Here is a 13,362-nt window from a genome sequence, read left to right on the forward strand (position 1 = left end):
CCCTAAAGAGGCTAAATGCTTCTATTTCCATGAAAAGGCGCGCTGGAAGTGAAACTGCCCAAAGTACCTGCAAGATGTTAAGGATGGGAAAGTAAAAGCTAACCATGCAGGTATTTACACTATATTGTCAAATAACTCACCTCATTCTAATTCTTGGGTCATTGATACTGGTTGTGGTATTCACATATGTTATGATTTGCAGGGACTCAGAAGAAGTGAGTATGTGGAGCATGGGAAGATAAACTTAAACATGGGGAATAGGAAAGCATCACCTGTCACCAAGATTGAAGTTTATTCTTTGTTGCTAAGTAGTGGGTTAACATTAGATTTGAATAAATGTAGTTACTCGTCTGAAATGACAAGAAATATTATTTCCTTTCATGGTTTGTACAAACAAGGGTTTACCTTTTTGTTTGATAATGAATGTGGTGGTATTAATGCTTTCTTTAATAATGTTCTTTATTTTAAAGCATTACCTTGTGATGGTGTGTATGAAACTGTGTCGGTTGTTAATATCCTAAGAAATAATGTGTTGTGTATTGATTCTTCCACTAGCTTGGATAAAGCATCATTATGGCATTGTTGTCTTGGACATGTGAGCAAGAAACACATAGGCCAACTCCAAAAGGATGGAGTCTTGGAGTCATTTGACCTAAAGTCGGATGATAGTTGTGAATCTTGTTTACTTGGGAAAATGACAAAGTCACCCTTCATTGGTACTTGTGCTAAGGGTGAGTGTTTGTTGGATCTCGTACATACTAATGTATGTGGACCCTTCAAAACTGCCACAAGGGATGCTAACCACTTCTATGTGACTTTTATTGATGATTATAGTAGATATGGATATGTCTACTTAATCAAGCATAAGTCAGAAACCTTTGAAAAGTTCAAGGAGTTTAAACAGGAAGTGGAGAATCAGTTGGGCAGGAACATTAAGATGCTTCGATTCGATCGAGGTGGTGAGTATCTTAGTACAAAGTTCCTTGACTATCTTAAGGAATGTGGGATTGTCTCACAGTTGACACCTCCTAGGACACCACAACTTAATGGTGTGGCTAAGAGGCGTAATCGAACCTTTTGGGATATGGTTCTTTCCATGATGAGTCAAGCTTTGCTACCAATCTCATTTTTGGGGTATGCCTTAGAGACTGCCGCCCATATCCTTAATCTAGTCCCTACAAAGAAGGTTGCCAAAACACCTCACGAGATATGAACTGGAAAAGTTCCCAATCTGGACCACATCAAGATTTCGGGTTGCGAGGCTGTTGTGAGATGCGAGACTCACGATAAGCTCGAACGTCGAAGTAAGAGGTGTATTTTCATCGGCTACCCACAGAAATGTTGGAATAGTGTCTAAGGCTGTAACTATATCCGGTTGTGCATGGTCCTTTTGGGTTGCCTTCACCATAGCAACTTGATAGGATGATTTATTAAGAGAGAATAAATATTATTAATATATTATGAGAATAATATAATGAATAATATATTGTTATTTGATTAATATAAGTCATAGAATTAATTAGAATTAATTTGGCGACTTAAAGAGATTAATTAAATAAAGGGGTATAAACTGTCAATTGTTTGATAGTTAAGTTTTAAACTGTAAATCCATTTGGATATACTATGGACGAATTCTAAGAGGATTAGGATAGCTAAAATTGTCCATTAGAGTTATCTAGGAATGGATTTGGATAGCCTTAAGAGAAGATTATCTGATAGGGACTTATCTGTAATCATTAAGGAATCTACAAGTATAAATAGACCCCATGGGATAGGGAATTCGACACTTCTGAAAAAGCAAGAGAACTCTGGTCGAATTCCTCCCCTCTCCTCTCTCCCAAATCATCCTCCTTGCTTTGGTGTTTGTAAGCCATTAGAGGAGTGACATTTGTGACTCTAGAAGCTCCAAGACCTCAAGATCAACAAGGAACTCAAAGGTATGATTCTAGATCTGTTTCATTGTTCTTATTTAACCTAATTAGTAATTAGAAGTCTTGGATTCAAAGCATGTTTATTAGAAAGCCTAGATCCGAGCAATAGGGTTTTGCATGCGCACATAGGAAAGTTCTTATGGCTAAAACCCATCAAGAAATCCTTTGGTTACCTCTTTTACAAACCCAATGATAATGTGGTCTTTGTAGTAAGGAGAGGTGTCTTTCGCGAGAGAGAGTTCATAATTCAAGGAAACAGTGGGAGGTGAATTGACCTTGAAGAAATTCAAGAGTCAAGTAGTGAAGGAACCTCAAACCCTAGCAATCAACCTGAGGAGGAAACTCCTGTTGAACCAACTAACGAGTATGTACCTCTGAGGCGTTCCACTAGAGTTAGGAATCCACCTGAGCATTACTATGGTTTCCATATTACTGTGGAAAGTGATACATTTATCAGTGATAGCACACTGGTAAATTTGGATGAACCTAACAGATATAGGGAAGCCATGGCAGGCCCTGAGTCTGCTAAATGGAAAGAGGTTATGGACAGCGAGATTCAGTCCATGTATGACAATCAAGTCTGGATCTTGGTTGACAATGTACCGGGTCGTAAGACGGTCAGGTGCAAATGGATCTTCAAGAAGAAGACCGACATGGATGGAAAATTGCACACATATAAGGCACAACTGGTTGCGAAGGGCTTTACTCAAACTTAGGGAGTTGATTATGATGAAACCCTCTCATCATTGGCAAAGATTAAGTCTTTTAGGGAGTTGATTACGATTGAGTTTGATTGGCTCATCAGATGCCGAGGGGAGTGGTGATGATGATGAAGGGAAGGGGAATGGGAAGAAGAAGATGATGAACAGTGCTGCATTGGGAAAATATGATATAAAGAAGACAAAAAGGATACCATTGAAATTCTTGGAAGAGGAGGATGATTTGTCTCTACATGTACAGGCTATTAGGAATGAGTTCAATAAGAGGCGAATGGCTGAAAAAGGCATTGGAGTGGGTGATGATGACTCCATCCTTAGTCCAAAGAGGTTTGCATTTTGGTTTTCTTGATGTAATGGAACTGCTAAATATGATAATGTTGTAATTTTGGGCAAATCATAATGGTTATAAGGTTCATAGGCTTTATGTTGACAATCGCTTTGGGGTTGTTCTTTTTTCAGGTTTGATGAGTGCAATATTTGCTTACCTCGAGGGTATGATTTCTGTTTGTGTAATGTTTTACTCATTAACTTGTTATGTCTCAATCTAATTTCTTCCTAATAGGGAACGATGCTTGGGTCAAAGCTAAAACTGGAACAGGGAAAAGTGCTGCTTTTTTGGTATGCTAAAATCCGAATTCTTGATTACATTCAACTTGTTACTTTCTTGTGCTTTTTATATTTGGCTATGCAATATTGTTAAACACAAACAACTCCCCACAATTGTAACAGTTTTAAAGGCTTCAGCTAGCAATGAGAGAAAATGGGTCCCACCAATATGTGTTCTTATTGTTTGTCCCACAAGAGAACTACCAAGGAAGGCACAGCTACATCTGTATGTAAAGCTCTTGATGAGGTGGCAGATATCTCTGTGCCAGATGTGCAACTAAGAAAAGAGCATGGATAGATAGATGGAAACACTAATGTATCTAGATAATAAGTATGACTATATACAATATAGAATCCTAAAACATATGCAATGTTGAATGATTACAGGTTCAATAGACCACATAAAGGTGCAGGGTGAGATTTTGTAAGCCATGAAAGCACAAAACAAATGGAGCTTGCTTTACAAGATTACCCTTCACCCATAGAAGAAGGTTTGCTACCCTTTTCACCTAATTTCATTTATATATTTTGTTTTCTATACATTATCATTTATTTTTCTTTTGCTTATGTGGCAGTTGATCAAGATTTGGGACCAGGTCTAAGGGAAATATGTGCTGCAAATAGATCTGATGAGAAACAAGTAATCTTTAATCTTTTAATCTCTTTTTAATACTTTATAGAGACTTTTAATAATCTTGATATACAATGCAGCAAATAAAGGCACTTCTTGAAAATGTTGGGAAATCTTTTTGTCCAAATTATGTGGATTGGTTTGGATTTGAAGCTATTATATACCTCCAAGAAGTGCTGATAAATCAGTTGTTTCCAAATTTCTACAAACAAATCCTTCTGATCATACTACCTTTAAATTAAAGGTAATCCAAACTCTTTTATCAAATTTCAGTATAAATAACACAAAAACAGAATTTTAATTGCATAATATATTTTTTTTATTCAGGAAATGGTTAGATTGATGAAAGAAAAACGTTTTCCTGCTGCTTTCAAGTGTTACTATAATTTCCACAAAATTAATTCAATATCTAGTGATAATCTTCATTATAAAATGGTGATCCATGTGCATAGTGATTCAACCTTCAGGAGATACCAAAAAGAGATGAGATTCAAGCCAGATTTATGGCCACCATATCGAGGTTTTTTTGTTGAAATTAATCTGTTCAAGGGAAGTAAAGAGAAATCCGCAGAGATTTCCAAAAATACCCCCGGCATTGGAAAAAATTACAAAGATGGCGATGAAACATCTACAAAAAACAGTTTAGCAGATGACGATGCAAATCTAATGATCAAGCTGAAATTTCTTACATATAAGGTATTATATATATTATCCCCTAGTTATGTGGTCGAAATTACTTTTATACCCTTCTGACATAATTCAGTTATGACTTATGACACAGCTGCGAACTTTCTTGATTCGCAACGGGTTGTCGATTCTTTTCAAAGAAGGTCCAATTGCCTATAAACACTACTACCTCAGGTAACCTTCACACACAAGGGCATTTATGTCATTTTGATATCATTGTGTCATAATCAGACCAAATTGCATGATGTAGGCAAATGAAGATATGGAATACATCACCAGGAAAGCAGAGACAACTCAGTAAGATGTTGGATGAATGGTAATGAAGGAAGAAGGATTTAGTATTTTTTTTTAATAAGAAAAGAATTTATAAATTATATAAATTTTTAGGGCAGTGTATATAAGAAGGAAATACGGGAACAAACAGCTGTCATCATCAATCTACTTGAGTGAAGCTGAGCCTTTTCTTGAACAATATGCCCCTAATGAAGAAGTATGGAGGCAGGTAACTTTTTCTCTTCTTTCCTTCATCTGTTGTACCAATTGTTTCGGATTCCGAAGGTTCTTATTCTATTATTTATTATTTTTTTTATAAATGGATATAAATTTGATTGGTTGTTATTTAAATTTTTTGTAGGAAGTGAATCAAATCCATTTTCTCTTGATGCATTAGCAGCTTTCATATATCGTGTAGTCAACCGAGTCAATCACCCTGTAGTTAAAGTGTTCTACAACAATACTTTTCTGGGTGCCTTAAGGATGCTACTAAAGCCATTAGAGGTAATATATATATATATATATATATATATATATATATATATATATATATATATATATATATATATATAAGAAAACTAGTGATAAAAAACTAATATTATAACCTTGAAAAATAAAAATCAATTTGAAGAATTTCAGTAAGCACCTGTGGTAATTAGCGAAAAGAAAACTAGCTAATGATAAGAAAACTAATATTTTATCCCAGAAAAATAAAAATAAATAGAGATATAAGGTTATAATTAGATCCTATTTAAAGATATGTGAGTATGTGTAAGTGTGTGCAAGTGTTTGTGTATATTTTTGGACTGATTATTCTATTAGTATAGGATTTGTCTATTAACTTTAGGCATATTTCATGCCTTCTATCTTATGCATCAAGGCTAAACCAAGGTATTGACTAAAATACCCCCGGTATGTTAATTTTTTTTTCTGTATTACCAATAAATGCTAATTTTTTTGTAATAGTGTTAACTCATCATTTAAAGTGTTTGTATGGAAATTATCTTATGGTGTGTCCAATTTTTCTTACCAATAAATGTTAATTTTTTGTAATAGTGTTAACTCATCATGTTTATATGAATCTAAAGGTTGCATGATTCAAATTTGCAGGTCTTGGGGTGGCATATCCATCTTACAATACAAAACAAAACCATAATAGAGGTTAGAATAATGTTTTAGTGTGTAAATGCATGCAGATCAACGTTGTGTTACATTACATGATATCTTTGTTGTTGTAACCTGTTTACAATTGACTTTCTTCCACATGATGAAATAGTAACAGTTAGGAGAGGGTTTTTATTTTTATTTTTGAAAATTTGATCATCAACAAGAACAAGGCTGTCTTGTAAGTGTTATTTCATCAAATTGCAGAAAATAGCAACGTACTTGAAATATGGAGCTTGAAACTTAAAAAAGCTTACAAGTTTTGATTGGTGGATTGATTCTTTTTGAGGCTTATTTTGCATGAAGTGGTTATCAGGATATGTCATACTTGATAAGGTTTGCTCAAAGTTTTATAGGATTAAAGTACACTAAAAAATGTCAATGGCTAACTTTTTGGGATTTTTCAGTTAAAATTGTGCAGAAGCATTTCTTATGCTGTAGTTGCTGCTCATGCAGATCAGACTAGCAGAAGGAAATTAGCACATTTCCAGGTTCCTTTGTTACTAGGCATTGGGGAAGAAGATACAGCCCTGACTAAGGCAACTGAAAGTGGCGATATTGATCTTGTTTATCTTGTTCTCTTTCATATATGGCAGAAGGTATTTATTGTTTTCTTATTTGAGTAATTATAAAATATTGGTAAAATTAAGTTCTCAAATTATTGGCTTGTATAGACACCAGCATTGGAATTATTTGGAATGATACAAGCTAGACCTATTGCGCGCGATCTATTCATACGAGACTCAAGATATCATATTTTGGCATGGCTAAAAGCTTTGGAGGAAACGAGACTCAAGCAAAAGTAAACACATAGAGAGTTGTTGGCACATAGTAAGCTAGATGATGCAATTGTATATAAATGAGTTCATTTTTTTATAACATTTACTCACTTTTGGAATAATTATTTGTATTTGACATATTAGTGAAATGAATTATCTTTGTTATTTATGGTATTTTATTTTGTATTATGAGATTTTTAATGTATTATTTAATTTGAAAATTAGTAAATCTATAAAAAAATATTTTTTTAAACATTTAAAATTATGACACGCAAAAATGTGTGTCATCTTCATTTATGACATGGCCTTTCTTGACAGGGGCTTTCTTGATACGCATTGCGTGTCATTAACACGCGCGTCGTAAGGTTACGACACGCGAATGCGTTTCGTCTTCCTTTATGACAGGGCCTTCCTTGATACGCATTGTGTGTCGTATACGCGCGTCGTAAATGCGCGTCGTCTCTCTTTATGACAGGGCCTTCCTTGACGCGCATTTGCGCGTCGTCTGAGCCTTTTACGACGCGCAATGAGCGTCGTAAAAGGTTGTTTTTTCTAGTAGTGGGATAAGGATATTAAGAGAAAAGAGTAAAAGACTAATTGGACTTAGTCAAAGCACCTATGTGGACAAAGTGTTGAAAAGGTTCCAAGCAGGAGACAGTAGCTGATTCGAAATGTGAATCAGAGTACATAGCAGCGAGTGAAACGGCGAAGGAGGCGATATGGCCGAGGAACTTCATCGGAGACTTTGGAGTTGTACCAGCGATAAAGGTGATGGGTTTTAGCCATAAGAACTTTCCTATGTGCGCATGCAAAACCCTAATGCTTGGATCTAGGCTTTCTAATTAAACATGCTTTGAATCCAAGTCTTCTAATGACTAATTAGGTTAAATAACAACATTGAAACAGATCTAGAACCATACCTTTGAGTTCCTTGTTGATCTTGAGGTCTTGGAGCTTCTTGAGTCACAAATGTCACTCCTCTAATGGCTTACAAACACCAAAGCAAGGAGGATGATTTGGGAGAGAGGAGAGGGGAGGAATTTCGACCAGAGGTTCCTTACTTTAGGTCAGGTGTCGAATTCCCCATGCCATAGGGTCTATTTATACTTGTAGACTCCTTAAGGGTTACAACCTAAACCCTAATTGGATAATCTTCTCTTAAGGCTATCCAAATCCATTCCTTAGATATCTATATGGACGGTTTTAGCTATCCTAAAACCCTTAGAATTCGTCTAAAGCATATCCCAATGGATTTACAGTCTAAAGTTTAACTATCAAACAATTGACAGTTTATACCCCTTTATTTAATTAATCTCCTTAAGTCACCAAATTAATTCCAATTAATTCTATGACTTATATTAATAACCATATATTATTCTTTATAATATTTACTCTCTCTCAATAAATCATCCCATCAAGTTGCTATGATGAAGGCAACCCAAAAGGACCATGCACAACCGGGTCAAGTACTTGCCCAATATAGTTGCAGCCTTAGACACTATTCCAACAGTCTCCCACTTGGATAAGTCTAGTAACTATACAGGTACAATTCGGTTTGCAATCGTAGCTCTCAAAGACGCTGTCAACTCTGATCTAATCAATCTTGTCCTTTAGATAAGGGAACGTACAGTCCTCTGTTAGATATCATGCTAACAATCCTATGGAATGGTTAGTCAAGCATTTAGGTTTCTCGATCTCTGATTTATTTGACATAGAACTTAATCGAACACATCAATTCAGTTCTGACCGGGCCCGGCACATAAGTCAAATCAAATCATCGAGCGGCCGAGATATCGCTTTTACCTTCTTAGATAAAAGTTACAGATAAACTTCGACTTATATGCATTTACTTATTCATTAACCAACTATACACAACAATACGTTTTATAACACCAAGTTACTGATGCGTTTTCGTATTATCAATGTACAATCAATTAACAAATAATAAACCATATATCTAGGTTTTAAGACTATATGATATTATCGTCTTGCGATCACCTTTTATATCGTATTCCATAAGGTGATTCCGGCAAGCGCGGGTTTATTCCAATGCTCAAAACTAGTTCATAAGCACTCATGAACGTTGCAGCAATCTTTTGCTATGTCTAACACCATTTAGACATTCTACACACCAATTCATGACAATCTTCATTCATATCTACTCCCAACATATGAACGATTGTGGACTATTTGAACAATTCGATTATTCCTAATAAACTCAATTATTCTGGAAGTCAAAACATGCAAAGTGAAACAATAGCTAAACAATTAACATAAGATAGTAACATTACTCATAAATAAAACTCCTTTATTTAATCATCAAATGTTAATTACATTTATCTATTACACGTTTCTAATACTATCTAATCTATGCGAATATCATCCTTCAGCCCAATACTCCTAGCATGCTGCAAGTGCTTAACCCTACTCAGTCCTTTCGTAAGCGGATCTGCTGGGTTATCTTCTGATGATATCCTCTTTACTACGAGTTGTCCTTCTTCTACACGATGTCTAATGAAGTGATACTTTCTGTCGATATGTCTTGATCTACCATAATCCCTCGGTTCCTTGGTCAAGGCAACCGCGCCTTCGTTATCACAGAAAATCTTTACTGGCTCCTTTATGGCAGGTACAACTCCAAGATCACTGATGAAGTTCTTTAGCCATATTGCCTCTTTCGACGCTTCGCTCGCTGCAATGTACTCCGATTCGCACGTTGAATCAGCTACGGTTTCCTGCTTGGAACTCTTCCATGTCACTGCTCCTCCATTTAGGGTAAAGACCCAGCCCGACTGCGAACGGTAGTTGTCCCTGTCGGTCTGAAAGCTGGCGTCACTATACCCTCGCACCTTCAAGTCATCACTCCCTCCGAGGACTAAAAACCATTCCTTCGTCCTCCGCAGGTACTTAAGGATGTTTTTCACCGCAATCCAATGTGCTTTGCCAGGATTCCCTTGATATCTGCTAACCATGCTCAAATCGAAGGCTACATCAGGGCGAGTACAAGTCATAGCATACATGATTGAGCCAACTGCGGAAGCGTATGGTACTCGGCTCATTTCTGCTATCTCAGCTTCGGTACTCGGACTTTGAGTCTTACTCAATTTGGCATTACTTTGTATCGGTAGTTCTCCCTTCTTTGAGTTTTCCATACTAAAACGTTTTAGTACCTTCTCTAAGTAAGTGTTCTGACTAAGTCCAATTAGTCTCTTACTTCTTTCTCTTACTATCCTTATTCCCAAAATGTAAGAAGCCTCTCCGAGGTCCTTCATAGCGTAGCACTTCCCGAGCCAGGACTTAACCTCTTGCAGAGTCGGGATGTCGTTTCCTATGAGTAATATGTCATCGACATATAGAACGAGAAAGCTTACTATGCTCCCACTGGCTTTGACATATACACAAGATTTGTCTTCGCTTCGTACAAATCCAAACTCTTTGACTTTCTCATCGAAGCAAAGATTCCATCTGCGAGACGCTTGCTTAAGTCCATAAATGGACTTCTCAAGCTTACACACTCTATTCGGATGCTTCGGATCCACAAACCCCTCTGGCTGAGCCATGTAAACATCCTCAGCCAACTTCCCATTAAGGAAAGCGGTCTTGACATCCATTTGCCAAATCTCATAATCATGAAATGCGGCAATAGCTAGCATCACTCTAATAGATTTAATCTTCGCAACTAGTGAGAAGGTCTCATCATAGTCAACTCCAGGAGTTTGAGTAAAGCCCTTCGCAACCAATCGCGCTTTATATGTGTGTATGTTTCCATCCACGTCGGTCTTCTTCTTGAAGATCCACTTGCACCCAACGGTCTTACGTCCGGGCACATAATCAACCAAATTCCAAACTTGGTTATCATACATGGATTGGATCTCGCTATCCATTGCCTCTTTCCATTTCGCAGACTCCGGGCCTGCCATGGCTTCCTTATAGCTATTAGGTTCATCAAGATTTATTAGTGTACCATCACTAATATACGTGTCCCCTTCGGTAGTAATATGAAGGCCATAAAACTGGGGATGAACTCTAACTCTATCGGAACGTCTAAGAGGTAAGGATTCGTCAATCGGTTCAACCAGAGTTTCCTCCTCGGGTTGAGTGCCAGCGGTAGAGGTTCCTTCATCTATCGACTCTTGAATCTCTTCAAGTTCGATTTGCCTCCCACTGTCTCCTTGGCTTATAAGTTCTCGCTCTCGGAAAACTCCTCTCCTCGCAACGAAGACAACATTGTCCTTCGGTCTATAGAAGAGATATCCAAAGGATGTCTGCGGGTAGCCGATGAAAATACATCGCTCACTTCGAGGTTCAAGCTTGTCATAAGTATCTCGTCTTACGAAAGCCTCGCAACCCCAAACCTTGATATGTGTCAACGAGGGAGCTTTCCTTGTCCACATCTCGTGAGGTGTTTTGGCAACCTTCTTAGTAGGGACTCGGTTAAGGATATGGGCGGCAGTCTCTAAGGCATACCCCCAAAAAGAGATTGGTAGTGAAGCACGACTCATCATAGAGCGAACCATATCCAATAAGGTTCGATTACGCCTTTCTGCCACACCATTCAACTGCGGTGTCCTAGGAGGCGTCAATTGTGAAACTATTCCACACTCCTTGAGATAATCATAGAATTCAAGACTTAGGTACTCTCCTCCTCGATCGGATCGAAGCATCTTGATTTTCCTGCCCAATTGATTCTCCACTTCATTCTTGAACTCTTTGAACTTTTCAAAGGTGTCTGACTTTTGCTTGATTAAGTAGATATACCCATATCTACTATAGTCATCGGTAAAAGTCACATAGAAGCGGTTCCCATCCTTCGTGGTTGATCTAAACGGTCCACATACATCGGTATGTATTAGGTCCAATAGACCCTCGCCCCTTTCACATGTACTCGTGAAGGGTGACTTAGTCATCTTTCCAAGCAAACAAGACTCGCATGTGTCATCTTCCCTAAGGTCGAATGATTCCAACACTCCATCCTTTTGGAGTTGGGCTATGCGTTTCTTGTTGACATGTCCAAGACGACAATGCCATAAGGATGCTTTATCCATACTATTGGAAGAATCAATATTCAAAACATCATTTCCTAAGTTATCAACAATCATAACGGTTTCATATATTCCATTACACGGTATAGCTTCAAAGTAAAAGACACCATTTAGATAAGCTAAAATAGAACCATTCTCATTATTAAAAGAAAATCTAAATCCTTGTCTATATAAACCATGAAATGAAATGATGTTTCTAGCCATTTCTGGCGAATAGCAACAATTGTTCAAATCTAAAACCAAACTATTCCTAAGCACTAAAGAATACACTCCAATCTTGGTCACAGGCGACGATCTTCTGTTCCCCATGATTAGATTGATTCTTCCTTGCTCCACATCCCTACTTCTTCTTAGTCCCTGCACATTAGAACAAATGTGATAACTACAACCGGTATCAAGAACCCAAGAAATAGCATGATTAGAATCGTTAGATTTGATTGTGTATATACCTGCGAAAGATGGCATGATCTTTCCCTCTTTGATTGCTTGCAGGTAATCCAGGCAGCTTCTCTTCCAATGTCCTATCTTGTGGCAGTGGTGGCACTCTGCCTCCTTCGGGTTAGGACAGGGCTTAGCGGGATCAACTTTGGTCCCACTAGAAGAGGCACCATCTCTGGATTTCACCTTGCGATAGTTCTTCGATGAAGCTTTCCTCTTCTTTCCCTTTCCTTGACCAATAGCCAAGACAAGAGCAGTGGGCGGATTGGGAGTAGGTGCAACAGACTTGTCCTTGAAGTTGCTCTCAGCGACCCTCAAGAGACCTTGGAGTTTGCTTAGGGTGACCTCTTCTTTGTTCATGTGGTAGGTCATCCTAAATTGGTTGTACATCGGAGGCAAAGAGTGAAGCACCATGTCGATTGCCAAGTCTTCCCCAAAGTCAACATTTAACTTGCGAAGGCGGTCGACATACCTTTGCATCTTTTGCAAGTGCACGGTAAGAGATTCTCCATGACCCATCTTAGCGGAAATCATGTTAGTGAAAATCTCGTAACGCTCTTGTCTCGCGTTCTGGTGGTATCTCTCCAATAAGTCTTGGTGCATCTCGTACGGGTACATGTCCTCGTAGGACTTTTGGAATTCGGAGTTCATGGTAGCAATCATGATGCAATGTACCTTCGTTGCATCTCGCTCATGAGTCTCAAAAGCGGTGATTTCGGCTGGAGTAGCGATTTCGGGGTTGATTTTCTCGAGCTTCTCACCAAGGACATACTCCTTGTCCTCATAGCGAGCAATGGTGCGAATGTATCTTATCCATTCGCTAAAGTTCGTTCCATCGAAGGTGACCTTTTGGCAAAGGCTCATCAACGTGAAAGAACTAGCAGCAGCGTTGTTAGCGTTCGACATCTACGATTAGAAAAAAAGGACAAAGATAGATTAGAATAAGAATCCCTAATTATCACCCAATAAGAAAATTAGGGCTAGGATCCAAGAATAACATTTACATACTAGAAAAGGGATGCCGTAATCTAACATGCAAATAAATTGAAGGTAAGTGAATGACGATTCACTAATTCTCCATCACAAAACTTA

The sequence above is a fragment of the Lactuca serriola genome, chromosome 5 (assembly GCF_051521515.1).
Source record: "Lactuca serriola cultivar US96UC23 chromosome 5, Lser_US96UC23_V15, whole genome shotgun sequence".
Lineage (NCBI taxonomy): Eukaryota > Viridiplantae > Streptophyta > Magnoliopsida > Asterales > Asteraceae > Lactuca > Lactuca serriola.